The sequence below is a fragment of the Lathamus discolor genome, chromosome 1, assembly GCF_037157495.1.
Source record: "Lathamus discolor isolate bLatDis1 chromosome 1, bLatDis1.hap1, whole genome shotgun sequence".
Lineage (NCBI taxonomy): Eukaryota > Metazoa > Chordata > Aves > Psittaciformes > Psittacidae > Lathamus > Lathamus discolor.
Genome location: NC_088884.1, coordinates 114371108 through 114394898, shown reverse-complemented (window position 1 = coordinate 114394898; position 23791 = coordinate 114371108).

The following is a 23791-nucleotide window of genomic DNA, read 5'->3' as shown; positions in this document are numbered from 1 at the left end:
TGTAAATATAACACAATGTATTTGCCTAAGCTTACTAACAGCTCAGTGTACAGGTAATTTCAGTTACAATATAAAGGAAATAAAAGCTGTACCTTATAGGTCATACTATACCTCTGCGTACTGGATTTAAGAACAAAAAAGCAGCCTTTAAAATACATCATTCTGAGCTGTCCTTGAAAACTGTCTAATTTTATTGTCTAAGACTAATTATTCTGCTAATGTTGTGTGACTTACTCAAAGGCTATTTTTACCATGAAATTTTCCTCACAGTGAGAATGCTTCATTCTGCCTCAGTAGTTAGTCATATGTCCTTGAAACATGGGTACTAGTTTTGAAATTATCAAGGGCTTTCTAAATTGCAGACAAGTTTATTTTGTAATTGAACTAGTTCCTTCTCTTTTCATCTCATTGCATTTAGCAAAAGTAAGTTTTCATAAGCAAATACAGGAAATTACCACAGTATCTGGATTTGAAACCTTATGTGCTTATAAATGTATGTGCATATGTGAAATAATAATATTGTATGAATTTTCAAATATCTGGATCATCTGTACAGGACATCAGAACAGAAATATTCATTAGTAGATCCAAATATAGCTATACTGGTCCATGTTGTCCTTTTCTTCTCTTTATTTGGTGCAAGTGTTTGATTATGAAGGTAGTGTATGATGTCTTAATGTCAACAAACACTCCTTGAATGCTGCAGTCAGGCTTAGCTATGCTGATTTCATGCAAAATGTGTTGATTCTCACTGGCTGAAGGCAATTTATAGTTTACTTTTCTAATGTGGGCATTCTGTAGAATGCAGAGATTGTTCTATTCTGTAAAATGTAGAGATCTTTCTTATTGATATTGGTATTTGCGTATTTAAAATAGGGATAAAAAATTTAAGGAATGTTTTGGGAGGAATTTCTGAACAGTGGTATTGGTTCTTCTTACCAAGGAAGTACACTGTTGAATTTGCTTGTGCTCAGACAGAGCTTATAGTATTGGAGAAAAGCAGATCCATAGCACATGTAAAAAAACTTTCTGTTTGCAGTGCTCTAACTTTGGGCAAGGATTTCTAGACAAGCCTCTTCACTTGATTCCATTAAACTCCCATAATATCCTGGCCTTATTTTCTCTTACTTTCAAACTGTTATTTATGTTTCTTTGTATTTTGTACATAGGTGGAATGGAAGAATACATGGCTTACCTTTATAGAAGAAGTTCTCACGAAAGAACTCAAGAGGGAAATAGCTGTTGATCCAAAAATTCTGAGTCAAAGTAATTTATTTCTTTGGCATCTTCAGGAAGTATTCTTCAGGGCAGTGACTTTGTGCACATATTCAGTTACGAAAAAGGTTTCCAAAAAAATTAAACTACAGGATAGAAAGGGTAGGGTGGAGAAAGGTGGTCCTTCTTCTTGACACTGACATTCATGTTCTTGTGATCGTACAGGAACCCTTGATTAAGAGTCTGCCAAGTCCCTTTTGAAGCTGTACAATAAATCAGTCTCTCTATGGAAAAGTTCGAAAGGGTACAAGCAAGGATGCTGTACTCAAATACCCGGGGGATATTTACTAACCTCTTCTTTCCAGTCATCAATCTTTTCAGGTAGACCAAACTGAAAATGTCTGGAGGTCACTTGGTTAATGAGACAGCATTAACCCTTTCCAGCATTATGTTATACCTTCCAGTCATTAACACCCATATCAGATCCCAGTTACCAATTCTCATGTTTAGAAAAACATCCTTAGGGACTTCTACAGGGACCAGTGTGGAAATGGAAATTATAAATGGATGACTTGAAAGCTTGGAATGGAGAATTGCTGTTGCTTGCCACACTTGGTTGTAACTGAACCAGGAATTATAATATTATTACAATATTATTATTGTAATATAATTAAAATGATATACCAAGTTGAAAAGGATGAGGAGATGGTAGTTGTAAGAGGCAATTTTGTTCGTATTAGACCTGTTTTGGAAGCATGAGGATTCTTTTTCCAAGAGGTTGTGTGTGAATGATGACACTTGTGAGGGGGGTTGCAATATGAGTATTGACATATAAAACGTTGGATTTATGGGCCTTAAGTTAAGATAAGTGTTATTAAATGCTTCACATTTTGCAGTTCAGATAAACAGAGCAATTTTTCTGTTATCAGTTTCAGATAAGCAGGTCTCTGAGAAATGTATTGTTGCAGTCATCTGTACTTGATAGCTTACAGCTATGGTCATCCATTTGGCACTGAACCACGTAATGCAGCCTGTAGATCCAGAGAACATGTAAACTGAGTCACAGTTGTAAAATCTTTCCTACTTTGTCTTAGCATTTTATTTAGCACTGTGGTCTGGTCAAAATGTTCAAAATGTCTTTAGGCTGGTGGGATTACTTAGCTCTATCATGGTTAATGTCTTCAGCTTTAAAAGCTTTTTTTCTGAGATGGACTGTAGAATAACTTCATGGTTTCTTACATACTGTATTTTTTTAAAAGCACATCATCCTTAATGGTAATGATTTTTGATTGAACTCTTTGTTGAACAAAACATCTGTAAGAGAATTTCCTTTTTCACTTGTAAAAATCGTAGAAAGGGAGGACCTTTACAGATGTCCTAAGACTTACAAAATTGTAGCTTTGATTTTCTGGCTAGTCACATTCTGCAAGCCAGTGTTTGCTCTACACACTCAAAGAAGTGTGTTTTGTTCCTGCACACCCTCTTACACCTGCAAAAAAGTGTAAATTCTGTATTTCAAGTAGAAGGAGTTCTTTAGGTAAGTGGTCATGTCCTTAGCAGCCTAAAAAGAGAAAGTGTACAGTAAAAAAGGAAACATCTGTACTTGAGGTCAAACGTTTGGGGAGTATTTGTGCTTCCTTTACAAATGCTACAAGTACCTAGATGCCCAGCTAAAATTAGCCCTAGTAAAAGCTGAAGCTAGCCGTATGCTAAAAGTGCAATTATAACTTGCTTCTGCCCAACTCCCAGTCCAGTGATATGGGTAAAAGGAGTGTCAGTCGCTTCCTTAGGAAGCTTTAAAACGAGCCCTTATTTAGTTGTGACATCTTAGAAGGAAAAAAACAACAAAAACAAAAAAATAAAGGAAGGTGTTAAAATTGTCTTGAAGGGGTTGTAAAAGTTTTAACGACTAGGTTACATCTGTGAGGATGACTTCTTTGTGTTTTCTTGTTAATTTGTGTTGTTTATTTCTTCATTTCTTATCAATTACAGTCTTCAGCAATTTCTTCCAATAAAAGTCCAGCCAGGGATCTCCAAAATAAGTTCTGATTTGCTGTTGTGTTCACATTGAGCAGCTTCAGGTTTTATTCTGTAATATACAAAATGTAAATTTGGTTGAAAAAGTGGAAATGGTTATAAGCCTTGGTTTGTGTAACACATATACCACCATTTTCCTTTCCACCGGATGGGAACTCACTCAAGATTTCTAGACTATGGATAGTCATCAGTAGCAATAAGCTACTTGCTCACAATCGGTACGTGGAAATAACAGACACTTCTAAATGGGAATTAAATTTTACTTTCTTTAATCCACACAAGACTAAAGAGAGTTCTTCTCTCCTACTCAGGTAGTGAGGAAGGCTGCAGGAGGCCAGTTTTTTGTTTCAATAAACTGCTTCCACATATGATAAATAGAAGGAATACAGTTTGGTACCCAGATAGAATGAAAAATCTGTTGGGATCTAGTTAGTAAAATAATCTCTTTTCTGTTAAATTGAGGGTGCTCTGCCCTGTTGTTAGAGGTTCAGCGCACATCTCACCAGTGGTGATGCTCATACAACTTTGTTCTGCGTTTGCTACATGTCCTGTTCACCAGGTTTCTTTTTTCATTTGAAGTCTTGGTCTTATCTTTTACTTCGATTTTGTAGCCTTTAGCAGAAAAGCTACCCCAGACTTGATGGATAAGCAGGGCCATCATTCAACATAGATGTCAGCATTGATTGTAATATTGTTTAATCATAGACGGCTCTGTAAACTGACAGAAATTCTGGAAATTATCGTGATTTCTCCCTCCTCTGTCCTACCACTCCTTGAACTGTACCTTGTGAAAGCTGTTGATTTGAACTTCCCTGTGCTAGATTGCCAGATTGTGTAATCTAATACAGAAATGTTAATCAAAACCAAAGGTGTATGTTATAAGGCTTCAGTTCTGCAACTTTAAATTGTCCTCATGTCACTCAGCCAGAATATTCAATGTACAAAACAAACTGGTAGTTGCAGTAGGAACTTACAGAAAATAATGGGCTAGTATTCCCAGCGAAAAGTAGACCTGACTCTGCCTTTCTTGAAATAATTTGAAGTCTTATAATAATTTAACAAAAATATGGTTGAGGCTGTAAGTGAATAATTTGGAGCAGACTTTAAGATACTGAAATGGTGCAGTACTGATAACCGGTAATCTTCCCTGTCATCCCTCTCCCTTCCTACCCGCAGCATTCTGATTATTTCTGTCTCTGGCTTTGATTTTTTGCTTCATTTTTAGTGTAGTAGAAGCATCACATTTCAACCAATTACAACAGTATATATTTTGTTTCCTTCTAATGGCTTCTCATATCTTTCCAGTGCACAGTAGCTATGTGATATTTCTTAATGGCTCGAGGTCATAGACATACAATACCAAGACAGACAGGCAGAACTTCACATTAAAAATCTGAATTACACATGTCCATATCAAATAGCCAAGAAAAGGGAGATCTTATTTCTATACTCCATAAGAACTGTCTTCTACCTCCTCTTTGTTCATTAAGACTTTTGTATGTTGCTTAACACAGAGGAGGTGGGAAAAAAAGAAGAGGTCACATCATTTCATAGTCACAATTCACCATGTTGTTCAAACTTTCACATTCTGCAAATATCAATGGACTTGCACCCTGGATTACATATTAGGTCATGTTTAATGTTCAGTGAAATTAATAAGAGCCTTCATATTAGTTTCAACACATGTTGGATCAGATTATTAGACATTTGACATATGGCATTCAAAATAACATATATGTGATTGCATGCTAGAATAATCATGAAAATTATACTTTCTGCTGAAAATACCAGGAAAAATAAACAAACAAACATACTTTTCTAATGCACATGTGATTTAAAATGCTTCAAATTAGATTTACTCAGTCAAATCCGTGTCAGGATGAAAGCCTTGCAGGTTGTAGCTTTGGAGATAATTAATATGTTCAGGGAATTGCTATACTTCAAAGGCAGAGTATTTTCCTGTATTAAGGGAAAATATGTAGTATGTGTACACCATGCATACTATAATACTGTCTTAGAAGATAGTAATATCTCAAAATACTAAATAAATAACCTTTGCAGGAGATTAAATATTCCAATTTTATTATTGGAGTTTTTATAATTGCACTTAGTCCAATTAGTTATTGGACTGAGTCATGGTCTGTTATATTTGCATGTGTCTTGTGGAGAACTCGAGTTCTTATAAGGAGAAGAAAGTTTTGAATTCCAAGTTGTCGTCACCACTAGAAATAGGTCTTTATTTCTCTGATATTCAAAATCATCAAAGATTTGCTTTTGCAGCGACATATTGTAATGATGTCAAGATTTAGAAAAAAGACCATGCATTATCAAGACAGAAGGCTGGTTTAATGGAAGAGCCATTGATAAAATGCCAGTCTCACACAGGAAGTAATTGTTCTTAAGATACTAGGAGGTACTAATGCTCAGGTGTTTGCTCATGTAAGTATAAAAAAATCTGAAACACTGCGAGTTTTTTATCACTAATCTGTGGAACATGAGAAGTGACTAGCATATTAACTATTGTATTCCACCGACTGAATTATGACAAGAATTATGACAGGCTTTTAGATTTAAAATCCTTTAAAATGGACAATTGTATAGAACAAAATAACACAGCCTGCTCACTTAAGACAAAGAACTCCAAGTAATGAATCTTCAATTCTTTTTCTAGCAATATCTAAAGGGTATTCTTTAAGAAGTAGTGAAGAGTTGAAGAAAGCTGGCAAATAAAAAGCAGTCTGGAATAGTTGTGATGATTCACAGCTTGATTTCCACTGAGATTTACAGAGGCAAGGATTACCTTATAAATTGTGAGGGAGCAAATGTGAAAAGGTGGTTAGAAGCAGGTTTGGTCTGAGGTAGGCATACATGGAAAGATGGATTTGAGGGAGGGGAGAATCTTGATTAGGTTTTCTTTTGGAATTTGCAATATTTTCCTCATTTGCTGCCAGCCAGAATTATTACAGGGAAGAGTCTGCTTTGCCACAGGGAAGCTTTTTCATCCCCACCAGAACCTAACTGAGCACCAACTCTGTAACAAAACTCTGAGCTGTTTTCTCCTTGCACCAAGAAATGATGGCAGGGGCTTACACAGCAGTAATGTGCCCAGCACCACCACGCAGAGGAACTTGAACTACAGGGTGCCTGTGCAGTAGCCCTCAGCAAAGAAGGATCCCCAGCAGCTAAAAAGTATTTGAGCTGACACTGCTAAAAAAGTAATCCTATCACTATTTTGTCAGTTCCTGACCTAGTTTCAAGTCTAAAACAAATGCCTGGTTTAGGCTTGTAGGCAGAGAAAGGAAGTTATTCAAGTGATTTAGAACTGAAAAAAGAGCAGATCAAGTTCAATTAAACATCATCTGGGATTTAAGGGAAAAAAGATTTTAGTTTTATTTAAACTTTATTTGCCTTGGAAAAGATGAAAAGTCCTGTTCCACTGCAGGTAAGTGGGATGTTCTTCTTCATTCTCATTTATCTCAGCTACCAGAAAGGGTAGCATCAAGAACAGGTAAATATGTCTATTGAAAGAAAAATAATATAAAGGCTGAAAAATTACGTAAGAAAACACACAATTTAGTTAAAAAATGATATGCAAATGTTGCTTCTATACAGTTCCACTGATGAACAATTTAATCATTAATTTGTGAAGGATCATAAATTCTTTGGTTTTCCTCATTTGAAGAATTTGTCATAATACCATAGCATATCGGAACCTTTACAGGACATTTCCAACTTGATCTGTTTGGAGTGCTACTAAGCTTAGTCTTAAAGAGTAATTTTGGAGGTCACAATGCATGTCTAAGAACACTTACAACATCTCAGTAGTATATTTTAATCCAAATCATAGACATGTACATTCACCCCACCTAATTTTTTAGCACAGTTTTTTCGGGGAAAAAGTTTCTGTGGTCCTTCCTAGGTGAAAAACAATGCCCCTTAGCACAAAATAACATGGAAAATCAAACATGGTGTGTCCATTGATATTTACAGCAATTTGAAACAACAAGTGTCAATCTTTCATCAACTTTTTAGCATCAGTGATTCAACAATACATTCTAATTTTTTTATCCCTGCACAGAGCTGCCAATGCAGACTGGCCATTTTAACTGTGTTGAGAGATCCTGCATTTTGGCAGGCTAGATTTTCTCATTCTCCTGTGCTTTCTCCCTGGTTTTCGCCCTTCTGGCTTTCTTTAATTTGTATACCTGGACGTGTACCTGTGCAATCATATCTCCAAAATACACACATTTGCATTTCCTGTGTAAACACTCTTCTGCTTCTCTCATCTGCTTCATTCTTTCTCGCACGTGTATGTATACTGTCCTCTGCCCCTCCTCCACCCCAGATGTGCTAATGAGGTTCAGTGGATAGCTATTCAGAAGTCATAGACTGGAAATGAATAGTCCATTTTTGCAGTTATCATCTCAAAAATGGTTCTTTGCACGAGAAAGGACTCCTTTCAGAGTGATCCATCAGCGGCGCCTTGTGTTGTCAAAAGCTGAATCTGTATTGTTCAGTGGAGCACAGGGCAAGAGCAATCTGAAGCATGGTGTAGCGTATAATCTCTACACACTGTGCGTCCATACACCTTACCCCATCATCTGACAAACATGACCGTCTACCTACAGCACAGTACGCTGTGCCAACACTCCAGGATCTTCCCAGAAAGAAATCACAATTGTGTATGCTGCACATTCGCCACAATATGGCACTACAAAGCAAGTCAGCATATACAGTGTACATTTGGGCCAAAGAATTGCACCTATATGTATGTCCACAATGTTCAAAAGCAGAGATAAGTAGGAGACACGTTGTTTATATCTTGTAATCTTTTTCCTGTGCTGTCTTGGATTTAACTTAGGTGTGATGCTGAGCTAAAAGCACAGTGTGAACCAAATCCTCACCAAAATATACATAGGGAGCCCAGTAGTCGTCTGAGGGTGTCTTTCTCAGAGTGGCAAGAAGTGGAGCTCAGCTTTGGTTTTGGTCCTACCACGGGAGAATAAGAGACGACAGTCACTTTAGAAGAGGCTGTTCTTCACAGTATGATTTGGAGTTGACTATTTATCCTTTTAGAGTGTAGTGAATAAATAACTTTTTGTTACAATAAATAAAAAAGAATGGAAGTAAAAATTATTTTAACTCTGAAAAATTGTAATATAGCCTATGCTATAGCATTTCTTTAATTATATCAGAAGCCCGAGGCTTCAATGTTATTGTTACTAAGATTAGTCGGGCATGGAGTATTAATATCTTAAATTAATAAATTTTAATTTATTGTAATTCCTAAAAGAATGAGTATATTTCTGATTCATTATGTACAAATTCATTTCTTAATGACTCGGTGTGGTAATTTGGGGAAGGAAACATTGTAATTTTCATGCGTATCAAAAGATAGAGTCCTTCTTAACTGCAGCACTGAAACTAGTTAATTATAGAGCTGTCCACAACCTTCCTGCGCACTGTGTGTGTTTATGTAGGGAGAATATAAGTGCATTAATCTGTGTTTTGTGGGTTTTGTTTTTGTTGTTATTATTTGAAGATAACTTCCAATATACCTGGTTCGCAAATAAGCAATTAGGTATTTTCTGGGAATGCCAGATGCTTGTCCTTAACTTCCCAGGATACTATCCCTTTCATTTCCCTGTAAATTCATATGTATCTGGATAAAAGCTGTTTTCTAACTGTATATGCATTGTCCATATGGCTAAAAAGCTGTTAAATGTCTGGAAGATTATCCAGAGCAGCAGTGCAGTTAAGCTTTATATTCAGTGAAGTGTCCTTATTTTTTCAGTATAGTAAAAATCAAGGAATATTAAATGGAAGCAGATGAAAAGGTGTTATTACAACATCCCCTAATTAGCCAGTTTGATTTCCTTTTTGATCTTTTCAATCAGCCAATAAACTGTCTTTAAAGTTATGCTATTGGGCAAATACATAATGGAAAATCAGTTATTTGAGAGGATTTTAGCAAACTCTCAGCCATTTTTACAAACGTAAATGTAATGTAACCCTTAGCCAACTGGCTAAGTAGCCATCTGCTGTAGAGATGATCGCTGATTATGTGCAAAGACAGCAGGTCTCTAATGCAAGACTTTATTTTATTTATAAGGCTGTATACATTGGCTTCCATTCTAATTAGATTTTGTACAGCTATAGCAATGTATGAGGCACTTTAATAAATGCTCAACAGTATCTATGCCTCTGCCAAGTTGGCTTAATATAATGAGTTGTCCTTTACAGAAATGTTCCAGAAGGGATAGTAAAGGGATTGTTTACCACTTGATCTTATAAGGAGTTAACCAGGATTCTGTAACAGCAGAGGTTTGTAGATGAAAATCACATGCTGAATTTTGACTTGCAGTGCACTGTAAAACTCACATAAAACTATTAAACCACAGAGATACTTGTCTTTACATCCTAATCATCCTTGAGCAGACCTTCTTTTCTCAGGTAACACCATCTCAGATTCATTGAAGTAGAGGAAGTGTTTAGGACCCTAAAAATAGTTTTGAATGTGGAATCAATAGCTGTACAACTCTTTTGACTCTTTTGCCGCTCTGGAAGCATGTGATTCAACCCTTCACTAATCTGCTACAAGAGATTGTTGAAGGGAGAGCCCTTCAGATGACTATACAGTGAAATTGTAATGATTGTTCTGTGTCAAAACCAATAAGCCTAGACTTCATGTTTCTATTTATCTGGCTTTCATGCTAGGAATCCTGATTCTTAATGGGACAATTTATCCATTTTTTGGAGTAATTATACAGTTTTGAGACCCTCTTATCAAAAAGATTAGTTGTTAAGAAAACAGCATCAAGGACCTACATGTCAGTTTTGTTAAAAATTTTTCCAGGATATTTGTTATTCCTCTGAAAACTATGTTTCTCATTTTTCTAAATGTCATTGAAAATTTCAGTGAGGTCAGTGTCATGCTTCTGAATGTGAGGAAGAAAATGCACATGAAAAGGAGCAACTGACCAACCGGAGTGAAATGTCCAAAGGAAACAGTGTGCTGCAGTTTTAAAGTTTTATGTACTATATCTGTTTTAGTAGGTGAAGGTGAAATTTGCTAGTGGGTTAAAGAATGAGGGTGCCACTTCCACAGTAAGATTCACATGAGTAAATAGTAGCTCACTGCAAAGACATTATTAAAGATAATGAAAACCATTCACATAATTAAGGGTGATATTTTCACTTTAAGTGCAGAAAATAAAGAAACAAAAAAGTGTCAAATGAAAATATATGCAAGCCTAGCGGTGAAAGGTACATAATAAACATGACAATCAAATCTCTAATCTGAATACTACTACCTAAGTTGAACTTGTCTAGGTGTTAGGTAACAGCCCTCATTTGCATTAAAATAGGTTTAAAAACTATGTTACAGAGCTACTACATGATAATGTCATGTAAATTGTCAAGCAGGGAATAAAAAGGTTTAAGAGGTTTACCACTTACTTGGAAGTAGCTAAATGGCAGCATCCTTAGCTTGCCAAGAGGGAAGCAACATCCACAAACGTGATGCAGCATGATAGAGTGTAATCGTAACCAAGACAAAATGTAAGCCTCTTAAAGTAACAAATACCCGATTGGTTTACCATTGCTGCCAAAAATGAAGGCAGTGCAGGCTTCTGGGTAATCTGGATGTGCAAGCAACGGAAAAATGAATGAATAAAATGGCTCAACTCTTCAAAGAGGTGCCAGTTTATTAAATTTTAAGAACTGTTATATTGATTCGTATCATTTCCCCTGCACTTTTAATTGTCTTGCCTTTCAAAACTATGGTTTTGTGGTTATCATCCCAATCTAATTACTTCTTTGTGTAATTATGCCTTTTCGACTGTCGGAATTTGGCTGTTATTCTCTCTGGAATGTTGACGAAATACAGAAGAGAACATGCTGGACTCTTCCATAAGGCAGCAAATTCAGTGGGACATGACGACAGTGTGTATTCTGCAGTACATGGCCTTAAACACACACAACCTGTTCAAACATAATCACTTTATTTTATAGCTGTCTTAGTTTAATAGGTCTGGGGAAGGAAAGAGCAAGGGAGGAAAGAGCAGTCGTTTATGCTCAAACGGCTTTCTAGAAGAGAAGTTTTCCCTGGAGATATTTTTCTTTACATTGTTTAGTTTAATTGTTTCTGTAAGACGCACAGATTCAATTTACATAGAACATCTCCATCTTCTCTGTTTTTTTCCCGCATATCTGTGTCCTCACTTTCTAGTTCAGATGCCTCTTCAGCTGTCCTATAAATACTACCTTGCATTGCAATGAGGCAATTGAAGTTACATCTGATATTTAACTGCTTTGTGGAAATGGGCAGAAAATTAATAGGTTAAGTGAGTGAGTATGCTTCAAAGAACAAAAGGGAAAAATTTCTGATGAGCATCTTCCAAACTCCAGAAGCTGTGTGCAATTGCTTATATTATCACAGCTGAATAGGAGGGAGGTTTTAATTGCATCAGTGCTGTTAAGTGCTTAGGATTAATTTTTTTCTATTTAGTGTTTTATCTCTAAACCTAGCATAATTGTCTCCACCTCTGACGTGAACCTCGTAAATGCTTTGGAGGGGTACACTGAAATGTGGGCAGCATGGCTTCATCTTTTAGAGACAGGAAATACTATAATGAACAGATTTCATATGTTAATCTTTAGGCTGACACTGTAGAATCAGAGATTTTGTGTGAACATTAGAAATCTCTGTGTGTGTGTTTTGTAAGGAGCAAAAACCACTGCGCTGCAGGCCTGTTTTTTAGCAAACCAGAATTGTACCTGAAGTTGGTGGGAGCTGTAAGTCTTCAGACTTTCTGAAAACTGGCCCTGGGGTTTTATTCTTAGGAAGTAACAGGAAAAATGAGAGAAAATAAAGATCCTAATATAATAGACACAAATTTTATTTTGCTTTTTTTCAGGATAGAACGTGATCAGAATTTCAGCAATATCTTATTATTATCAAAGAAACTACGTGTGAATGAAACAGTCTAAATCCATCCTTCCTAGAAAAAAGTTATTGCAAGTGAGTAAAAGTTAGTCTCTGTCTCTGCATTACAACTTCAATGTGCCATTGCTTGTGTTTGCAGCTTGCCTGTTCATCATATCTCATAATACTCATTATGCATTATTATACATGTATGTATGTATGGGGTTTGCATACATGCATTTAATCCAGTGTGTCTGGTTACTTTACAAAACCTGTCCACATTAGCAGTCTTTGTAGTGACGTTAGCAATGCACAAATGGAGGACTGGCAGAAAACAACTGAAAAATTTGGCCTTTGACTATCAAACTAGTCTTTGCAAGTGACCATTCGAGATGTGAAGAAAGGATTCAAGAGGCTTTGAGGAATGACAGTAAAATTCCCCAGTGGAATTATCTGGTGAAGAGCTGAAATGATGGAAGTTCTAAAGGAGTGGAAAGCTGTGGACTGTCTCCTATAAAATATTTTCAATGAGAACCCAGTCACCTTTTCTTACCCTTTTAAGATACTTAATGCCAGATTTTTATCCAAGGCCAATTGGTTTGTATTAAAAACTTTTGAAGATTCATGAGGCTACAAATTAGTACAACTTAGTTGCAAAATATTTTTCATATACTGGATTATGAGATACTTGTTAGAAACAACTACTGTAAGCTTGAAGTTTTAAGTACTGTGCTTACTGAATATTTTCCTGTAAGATAGAAAATGTCCCCTGAGTATTATGTGGTAAGTGGATATATCAGAGCAGACCTTAGAATTACAGCTGTAAAACATGGTGTTTGAGTTCTGCACTGGCCCAGTACACCAAGGAACGATCAAACATGACTGATACAGGCATGAATGTAAAAACTGGTTTGCATTTTCCATCTTCTCTTTCTTTGATTCTGTGCTTATGCTTATAAAAAGAGAGAATACATCAATTTCTTTGCCCTAGATAGGACCTGAATATTACAGGGCAATTTTTAGCTGAATTGAAATTCCTGACGTATGGCACTGTCCAAGGCTAGAAAATCATCTTCCATCTACCGTGATGATTTCAAGGCCATTTTGGAGATCACTGATTATTTATCTTGATTTATGACATACATGTTGCTGAATTTTGTCATTTTGGCTTTGTATAGCAGAAAATTCCACACGTTGCATGAAAATCAATATGAATTCAAAAAATAAATACATTTTCCTCTTCTCTTTTGAACTTGCATGGCAGTGATTGATGGGCTAAGTCTGTGGGCAGATTTTTGTCTTAAGACAGTATTTAATTCATTGATAATCTAAACATTGTTTCTGAGGGCTCTTAGCTACCAAATGCACTTCTTGGGAGACATACTGTCCTTGATGTACTTACAGTCCTTGGCAAACATCCTGGATTGATTCCCGGAAGATGTGATTTCACTTCACAAAGTCAAAATGCATATAAGTCGTATTAATAACTAGACATTTGGGAACGTTCTGAAAAAATATATTGGTTTCAACTTATTCTCAATTCTGGGATGATGTTAAAAACATCAATTTGGGCCCATGCATGGATTATATAAAAAAGAAAAACTGTACCATATAACAGAAAATGTGATACTTCTCAGCTGTTGGCTTTTATGAGTCAATACTGAGAAAACAGGTAATGATCTCTTTCTGAAGGTGCAGAATCCCAGAGATTCATCCACAAGAAAAGGAACTCATTTACATATATATCTGCAAAACACTAAAATAACTGTATCTAGCTACACAGTTGTCTATGCATTTAACTGATAGATTTGCACATTCGAATAATAAGTATTTTTATTTTTCTTCCTGTTCTTGGTCTTTAGTTTGACAGTAAGTATATCTGAACTGAAACATTTCAGTTATAATGAAGACATCTCATGGTTTCCTTATTTTGACCTAGAATATCATTCACCAAAAGACTTCATAGGTGATTCTCCCAGCCATGCTGAACATAGTTGCAGTTCAGTAATACATGCTTCCACTGATTAAGTAGGAAATGAATGTGAAAAAGCTGTCATAAAAACAATCTGTGAATGAATCTCTGAGCACCACATATTCTCTTGAGTTTCATGTCCCTTTTTTTTCCTGTTACAAATCATTTTGCTTGCCAAACACATCAACCGTAAGCATCTTACGGCAGCTTGATAATGGAATGGATGCCCCACTTTCTGTAAAGATGGATCTAGTTAAAAGGAAACTTAAATTTGCAGAAATGATAGGCTTGACCCTCACCTTGGTCTCACACAGATCATTAACATAGAGTTTGATTTAGTGGCATCAATGATCTTTCTACTGTCCTTCCAGTGTGGAGGGAATTAAGTTCCCAAATCAGCAATTTCGTTTGGACAATGTACCAAGCTTTTGTCATCTATGTAACATTTTATATCCTCTCTTTAAGATCATCTATTAATGGAAAGCGGCTTGCACAGTGATGCATCAGATGTATCAAGACTAATAGCTATCACTTTACAACTCTTTTTTAAAAGGATTTTTACGTTCTGGCACAGCAGTCAGGTGACTTTTCAATGAATATGTGATGTGTTGGTGGAAGTTATACCTGATGTAGCAGATATCATCTCTACAGTTTTATCTAATAAAGTAGATCAACCACCGTGACTTAGAGAAATATTAAAAAGCTGTGGGTTTTCATTTTCCTTTTTACATAAGTATTTCATTTTGGATAATGTATAGCCTTACATTACCACTGTTACACAAATAAATGATAAGTCACAAATAATAAGTTTCAATTATTTAAGCTCTAGTAAAACCCATGCCAAAGTACTTCCAGATGACTCATATTGTATGAAATTGTCTCAGTAGTCACTCATCTGTTACTGATAAGGGAAGCACAAAAAAATTGTAGTAATATGATTTGGGTAAAATTTTCTAATGCACCTAAATGGCAGAAGATCTGATTTTTAGGGCATCGAGCTATGAAGTCAAGCACTGACTAGAATGTAAAGGAGCGTAAGGGCAGAAAGTAAGATTTAGAACTTCTAATCTTACAAGCATTTGAAAATGCTGTGTTCATTTCTCTGCAATTTCTAAATGTCGAAATACTTTTGTGAGTCTTGGATCATAGAAGTCCAAGTGTAAAGAGGCTTGAAGGTCTACAGAACTGTTGAAGAGCATCAAGTTTGATTCAAGAGAAAATGAAGGGCCAAGATTCATGATTAAAATACTTAAGATGTCTAAACCCCCCAACATATTAGGATTTCCCCAGGTTATTAAAGTTCTGTTCTACATGCAGAGAATATCTCAATCTTATACTGAACAGTTTAAGTATTACCCTTTTCTTAAAGTGACTTATTTATTTATCTGCATGATATCAAGGAACCAAAAATGTAAACCATTAATTCCTTTGGGGTTTAGATCAGGCTTTATTTCCTCTGGTTGCCTACAGTCTCTTTTCATAGTAAAGCTATCAAAGATCCTGATTACAAGAGTATGTTTTGTTTATTTATGAGCTTGCAGAAGCCACTCATCATTATTTTTCTCATCACCTTTTGGTATTAATGAGTGCTGCTTTAATGTACTTTGCAAAGGGAGTAGAAATATATTCTCCCAATTCTGAAGAAGAAATAAGGTACTAAAAGGTGGAGGAGTTTGTTCTAGTCACACAGCCAGGCACCACATCAACAAAACTATGAGCCAGATGTTAACATGGCCCTCACTATTGCAGCACCTGAGCACCTAACCATCTTCAATGCAATTAGCCGTTTTGTAACACTCCCATGAGATCAGGAAGTCCTATAATACTCAAGGTAAAAATGAAGACTTGAGTTACAGGAAAATTGTAAAGGGTCCAATACTAAAGGTACTTAGAGGTTTATTATCTTGAAAATATCCAGAAACCTCACAGGAAGGAAATAGCTGGAGCAAGGAATTAAAAATTAAATGTGTCCCCTAAGCCTTGAGCTAAAGCTCAAACTGCTGAACAACCTTTCTCCGCCAGGAAAACTCCTGTTATTCTATATCATATACTATCTGGGTCATATCATGCCTGAGTTTTTTTCTTTTCTCTACTGGTGTGCTGCACAGATACCCATGCGCAGACTGTAAGTTAAAGAATCTGATTTATTGGTATCATCTGCAGAGCTTAATACTTACATAAGGAGTGCAATTAACAGGGTGGTCATTCACTGTCTAGATGGTCATGGGGGTTTCCGTCATGGACATCTTTGTGACAGCTTCTTCACCTAGGTCAGGGGAGACTCCCTGAACTGTTGTCCAGTGAATTGTTGTAATTTCTACGTGACCACTCTGAGGTCTGTTGACTATCTCTAGCTATGTACAAAATGTATCTTATGAAAACGCACTGTGTTATGAAAATATATCTTAAGTATCTAGAAAAAAAAAGTGTCCTATCCAGTAATAAATATATCTGAGCATAATATAGAGCAGAAACCAGAGTTCTCCATAGGGGGTTCCTGTCAGTCAGCTGGTGCTGCTGTCTATGCAAGTCCAGGACTGCCTTGCAGGAGTCCTTTATCTATCAGTTGGGAATATCACCTGGGCAGAAGTGGGCTGGGGAGCAATTGTTACTGCCTTACTGATGCCTGAGTGTGCGCAGAGGCACAGCCCTTACACCGAGCTACATTATTCTTATAACTTAAAACATACATTTAAATCTGTAGGTTTCACCACAGGCTACAAAAGCATTTGTTTTCACCTTTTTATCCTTTAAAATTATCCACATTCCTATCCCTGGTTTTGGAGGTCTTCCTGAAAGATAGCCGTTTTCTCACTCAAGGCTCAGCCGGTCCTTTCTGGGAAGCACTATTTCTGCATAGCCCAGCTTTTCAGCAGCACACCGGAGAGCAGCGGCACCTGTTCTTTTGGCAGAACAAGCAGGAAGAAAGCATTGTTTTCTACCAAGTTTCCCCTCATGTTATTGTTTCCAGATGGGTCAAATAAACGGCAAAGATTCCTGAATAACTGAGTGACTTGCATGTGCTTTTGCGTGTTTTAATGTATATTCCTGAAGAGGGGAATCAAGTTTTGTGCCAGCCTTTTGCAACGCAGCCTTTGTTGTTCTTGTTTTTTGTTCAGCATATTTTATTTAACAAATAAATTTTAAAAAGTGCTGAATTGAGCGCACTATGCCTCAAACATCAGAAACTGTTCTGTTTTCCTGACCAGGAACCAAGTAAGAACTTCAGAACTGGGCCTAGTGGTTCCGTAATTATAATGTCACATTATCAGTGTGTTCTTTAAAAATGTCAGCATAAGGAGAAAAAGGGCTATGGGATATTATTTTCTCATTATTGTGGTGCTCCTTTGAATGCTGCAAAAAACATCAAACACATATTCGAAACAAAAGCAGACCGAGTAAATGAGATCATGCTGAGGTCTTTGTTGCTCTGGCTAGATGTTTTTTGATGTCCAAATGAGCTCAGTAACTGGCTTTATCTCTATCTGGGACTGCAATGCAGCCTGCAGCATTAACGCGCCTGCTCAGACAACCAATAATCATGGCTGAGGCTCTGACCTTTTCAGCTTTCCTCATAACTAATAAGCAGTTAAGGGAGAACTTTTCCTCGCAAGAAGACACTTCTCATACAAAGACAAATACTAGAAGTGTTACATTTATGCAAAATCCAACTAAAGTTTCATTTGACTTTTCTTCTTAAGAAATCATACTGTGGAAAGCGCTGAGTGTGAAGAACCAATTCTTTGTACAGCTGCTTTTCCGAAACCACAGGCATGGTTGGCTCACTGCTCTGCATTACAGGGTGACCTTTTCAAATGTGTAGATTTCCAAGAGCATATCAGGAAATTTTCAGTGTAGAAATTAAGTGTTCGGTTGTGTTAACTGCACTGAGTAGTATCTGAATTTAATGACAAGAATTAATAGATAGTGCTTGTAAGCCCAACGGGTGTGCAAACTGGTTAACCTGTTTCCTCTGTTTGCTGGGCTCCTAGTGAACAGTTGTCACTTATTTACTGAGGCTTTCAAGTGTATCATCTGTCAGTAATTTGGCCTCTCTGTTGGCTCTTATGTAGGAGAACATCTGTCTTCAATTCTTAGGGATCCCACTTTGAGCCCTGCATCCTTAAATTGCAAGTACCTTCTCAGTAATACTGAGCCTCCTGGCTTCTCGCTTTACTAACCGATAAGATCCACTTTAGTCTCTTGTGAAGTATGCATATAGACATAATAGTCTGGCCAAAGCTAACATTTTTCACTGGATGTTGTATGATGCCTTGAGTGCTATAGGCCTAGAGATAACAAGGGTAAAAGCTGGTATGCCTGAATTCAATGTGAGAAATGAGAAAATACATTCAAAATCTTTAAGAAAGGAGCCTTGTCCAGTTGTATAAGGGAACACTTCTCCAATGTTTCATTCTCAGCTAACAACTTGCAAGTTTACAGTGACTTCATGATTAAACATGCCTATCAAATGTGTTCTTGAAAATCAAAATATTGTAACTAAAATAGGGGCATCCCTTTCCAACACAATTAACAATAAATGCTACAGAAGACAGTAAAGAAAAAGCTGTGGAATTGCATTCCACTGTCTGCAACTGGACCTGCATATAACAGTGATACATATGAAATAAAAGATTTGACTGCTTTGACTCTTTTTATCATCTGTGATCGTTTATGAGATGGGTAAGATTTCCTAGGCCTTTTTTTGATTGACCAGAGTGCTTCAGTGAATAAAACAAGCAACTGAAATACATAGAGCAGCCTTCTGACAATACCATGTTTTTTCAAATATTTGCTGATTTTTTTTTAATGCTTATCTTTTCAAAATTTAAAATTATTTCAATTTATTTCAAATAATTATTCCTTGATAATGCAGAGGGATTTTTTTTTCTTAGAATCTTAGCATCAGAGAATAGTTTGGATTGTAAGGGACCTTAAAGATCATGAACTTCCAACCCTCCTGTCATGGGCAGGGACACTTTCCACTAGACCAAATTGTTCAAAGTCCCGTCCAGCCTGGCCTTGAACTTCCATGGATGGAGCATTCACAGCTTCTCTGTGCAATGTGTTGCAGTGTCTTACCACCTTCATAGTGAAGATTTTTTTTTCCTAGTATCTAATCTAAATCTACTCTCTTTCAGCTTAGAACCATTCTTCCTTGTCCTGTCTTTACATGTTCTTCTAAGAATTCCCTCTCTAGATTTCTTTCAGGCCCCCTTTAGGTACTGGAAAGCTGCTATAAGGTCTCCCCTGAGCCTTCTCTTCTCCAGGCTGAACAAGCCCAACTCTTCCAGCCTGCCTTCATAGGAGAGATGCCCTAGCCCCCTGATCATCTTTGTGGCCCTCCTTTGGACTGACTTACTTGGTAAAGGGTTAACATGTGTGGGTCCTAGATGTGTTGAAATGTTACTGTTCAAATGGAAAATCTCTGTCTTTGAAAAGAATGACTGACCTGAGTTGATAGCTGAGGTTTTAAGGAGAAGGGGAAATCTGGAACCCTTCTTGTGTCCAGACTGGTGGCTTTGAACGACTCTAGAGACTGGAATATACGCTTTGGAGTAGCAGTTGTGGTACAGAGTTGAAAGAGGAACAAACTTGCCCTTTTTCTCTGTGTTCGTCATTTGAGCTGACTTCTTGTCTCTTACCCCAGTGTAAATCAGCAGCTATGTTGAAGCAAAGCTTGTCTGCCAGTGTGACAGAACTGAGGTCAGAAGTTCAGCATCCCTTACTAACACAGGTGTTCTACATCCTTCTTCCTTCATTCTGACCAGGAAGAGCTATGACAATTTTAACCCAAAATTGTTTTTCTCCCACCTAAAAATTATAATTAGGGGGAAGAGCAGAGAAGGGAGGGAAGGGTGAGAAAGAGAGAGAAAGGCCTACTTCTGTGTTATTTTTAACAATTTTTTCTCCTAACAGCAAAAGAGACTGTGATCAATCAGAACTATCAATAAAACTTTCATAGAGGATGGGTTTTTTTCCTTCCCTCTCATGTTTTCATTTCCTATCTCCTAACTTGAGAAACAGGGAGGGCTATGACTGTCCATTCACTTTCCATCAAGTTCCAGAATCATTTTGTAGTTACTGTGTTCAGATACTCTTTTGTTCACCCTGGGGGTATTTGCCTGTGCTTAGAGACTTGGGGTATAGGTTGAGCTTAAATCGCAAATGTGCCATGCATGAACCCTTTCCACGGGGCTTCATTTGAGCAGATAGATACTTGATGAAAATGTTTGAACACAGGTGCAGTGCAGGATGGTTTGTAGTTGCACACAAATATCACAGTACCTCTTTGTATGGAATGTATACGTTTGCAAGGTAAGAAGGGTGTCTGGTAAAACTCACCTATTCTGAATCTGTATATAAAGAATGTAAAAGGCATGTGTTTGTCACTGGGCCAGGTGTGAAGTATAGTGATTATGAAACAGTTAACTATTCTATGATATACATTTTATAGTGTGCCTCCGTAAATAGATATTTTATATGGTGATTGTACTGCACATTTTGATGATACAGTAAGGATATACTTGGGGATACAAGTACTGGCACTGGTAAGAAATTATGTCTTTAGCACAATCCAGCCACATTGCTTTAGGAGCTGGCAGTGTGAAATGGACAAGCTTTTGAATTAGCTAATATTGGAAATCATTTTATAGACAGAAGAAAGCGCCATAATAGTGGAATGTATTGTTATCATTAAAGAGAGAAGAGAAACTCTTTCATTTAGCTCTGTCATAGGAATTCTTCTCTTACCAGGACAGTCAGTACAAAGGAGGATCTAAGTACTTAAAAGTGTGTTGCCATAAAGGTGGACTGTTTTCAGTAGCTGGTTTCACAACTATCCCAGAATGATTAAGAATTTTCCTCCCTGGTTTATGCCTCCACTTTTGATCAGGCCTAGGAAGGGTCCTTGCTGACTTTTTTAAATGAACTTCAGCAATGAGGCAGCCATGTGTGATGCACACTGGGAAGTCAGCTGTGCTGTGTGCTCATTCTGGCTACATCTTTGATCCAGCTGTACACCTATAGACTGTGTGTCTCCTCTATGGCCATGTTACCCAGCGTTCCCATTTCTTCTGCAAAGGGGTAATGCAAATGTCATTGTATTGAGCAAACGATGCCATAGACAAATGTAACCTTGTTAGTGGATTATAGCTATGTTTTGAATCTGGTGAAATTCTGTGTTGTTTTTATATCCATTAAGCATTTAATGTAACCTCTATCATGAGAAAAATTCATTTGCACCTCTCAAAGATCCTCCCCACACAGTGTTTTTTCTGAAAGATGACTTGATTAAAGTTTCAGTTGCTTTTTATGGTTTAATACCAAGATAAGGAGACAGCTTTTTCACTTCTCTCTTCTTCCACAACTCTTGTTACTCATCTGATCTGTCTCTGCAGTGCAAAATGCCAGTTGTTTTAACCTTGTGTAATAAGACACTTCCGATAACAGTGCTAAAGACACAAGAAACGTTTTCCTTGGAAGTGTAATTTTCTTTTTGAACAAAAATTAACACTACAGAAGACAATGTTTTCTGGCTGTCTGGCAGCAATTAATCGGAAACTCCTGAGTACTAATTCACTGGAATCAGTTTGGAGTGTGTTATCTGATTTATTTTTAATTGAGTGATCAGACTTATTTTCTTTGCACAGATAAAGTTCCTAATGTTTCCTGTTAATTGTCTTTGGTTTGAAGAGGAACATTTTCAGCATTTGGCTTATTGGTCGGGTTTTTTTAACTTATTAATTACACCATTGAGGTTCAGGCAGTGCTGGGTCTAGGAGGGAAAAAAGCCTTTTATCCTATTTGCATCGTTCCAGGCCAGGCAGCTGTGCCCCGAGTCTCATTCTGTTCCCTTGCCAATAACTGCTACTAACCTGAATGGGAGGAATCACTTTCTGCCTCCTTTGGCTCCATCTTTATCAGCACTGATGCTTTGAGGGCAGTAATAAAGAAGCACTATCTTAATGACATCAGGAATGACCTTAATGGACTGGGAGATTGTTAGGAGTAACTTCTTGTTTGTGATTAGTTTTGGAGTAAGGGCAGTGGATCTCATGCTCACAAAAGAGAATAAGCCAAGGAACTACTGGCTACTTAGCTGAGGGAGCAGGGAGAAACGATAGTGGAAGGATTCTGTAGACCCTTAGGGAAAACAGTTTTCACGAACGAAACAAAATGAGTTAATTTTCTTGAAACTTCTGTCACTTTTGCAGGCAATACATGTCCAAGCTTGAGAATGAAAACAAACATTATAGGAGACCTTGATTAATTCCACAAGTACCAATTGTGTCATTTGGAGGTTTATAGTAGAGTAAAGATTACCTTTTTTTTTTCTCCTTTTCCCTGATAATTGCTTTGCTTGGGTTCTCGAGTTCCTTTGTGGCATCTTTTACCCAGTACATATACAGGAATTATTAGTTTTTCTGACTAAACCTCTTCTAACCATGTAGATCCTCTGCTGATAGCTGATTCCTTAGGTCAAATGAATATTCCAGAATAATATTCAGTCTAGCAATAGATCCAGCCCTCCCTGACTTGGCATGTCCACCTTTTTCTTATAATTGACGAGCTTTTGGTTGTCATCACTTCAATTATCCCCCAGCTTACAAACAGGTGTCGGCCTAATTATTTTGGATCTGGCATATGATTATTAGAACTCCTGACATGATGTCAAGATTTAAAAATTAAAAAAAAAAAAAGTAATGCCTAAGCCATTTACTTTATTCTTTTCCTCTCTGAGCTGCTTTAGAGATGGTGTGCTGTCAGAGATTAGAAAACAGATCTAGGGGAGGAAGAACAGCATTTCAGAATCTGTAGTTTCCATTTTTTAAATGTAAGTAAGGACAGACATAAATATAAAATAAATATGTGTTCTTCAATATATATTTGGGTGGCTTAGACTTTTTAAAGTGTAGACATTTATTGGTTTGTTTCCAGTTAAATCTGGCTTTGGGCTGGCTTGTGTGAAACAAATTAGAGCTGTCAGCTTTGTTCTTATGGCTGAATTGCTTTAATCAAGAGCCACCTTCACAACAAGAGCTCTTTTTCATCAGAACATCTGAGAGTGCCACTCTCAACTGCAAATTGAGTATGAATGAACTGTGTTCTCCCTTTTGGAAGAAGCCTTTTGGCCACAACTGGTGAGTCAAATGAGTGGGTGATTGCAAGGGAACGGCTGCATAAGTTCTTGTAAGGAAAAGACATGTCTCCAAAGATCCCAGTCTGGCACCTGGCTTAGTCATTCCAACCACTTGATATCAAGAATTCTTGCGTAGTTTTGGAAATCAAATATCTTTACCAGTGGTACAGTTCCAGTGAAAAGCATCATAACCTGTCTTTATTGTTCACTGCAATAGTTACAGTGGCCTGAGAGAGTGAGTAAGAACATACTTGATGATCATACTTGATGATACAGTATGGCTAGCTTTGAAAAGTCCTGGAAGATTTCATCGTAGACCTCCTTGTCTGTGAATTTGGGTATATTTATTTAGGGTAACACTGCGCTTCAGGTGAGTACAGTTTGGGAGAGCTGTCACTTGGTATCTTTTCAGTCTATCATGGGGATACACTGTCTAACTCATTTTAATATATAGCCCTGTAACTGCTTTTGCCATATCCTGTGTGCCTTTGCATATCAC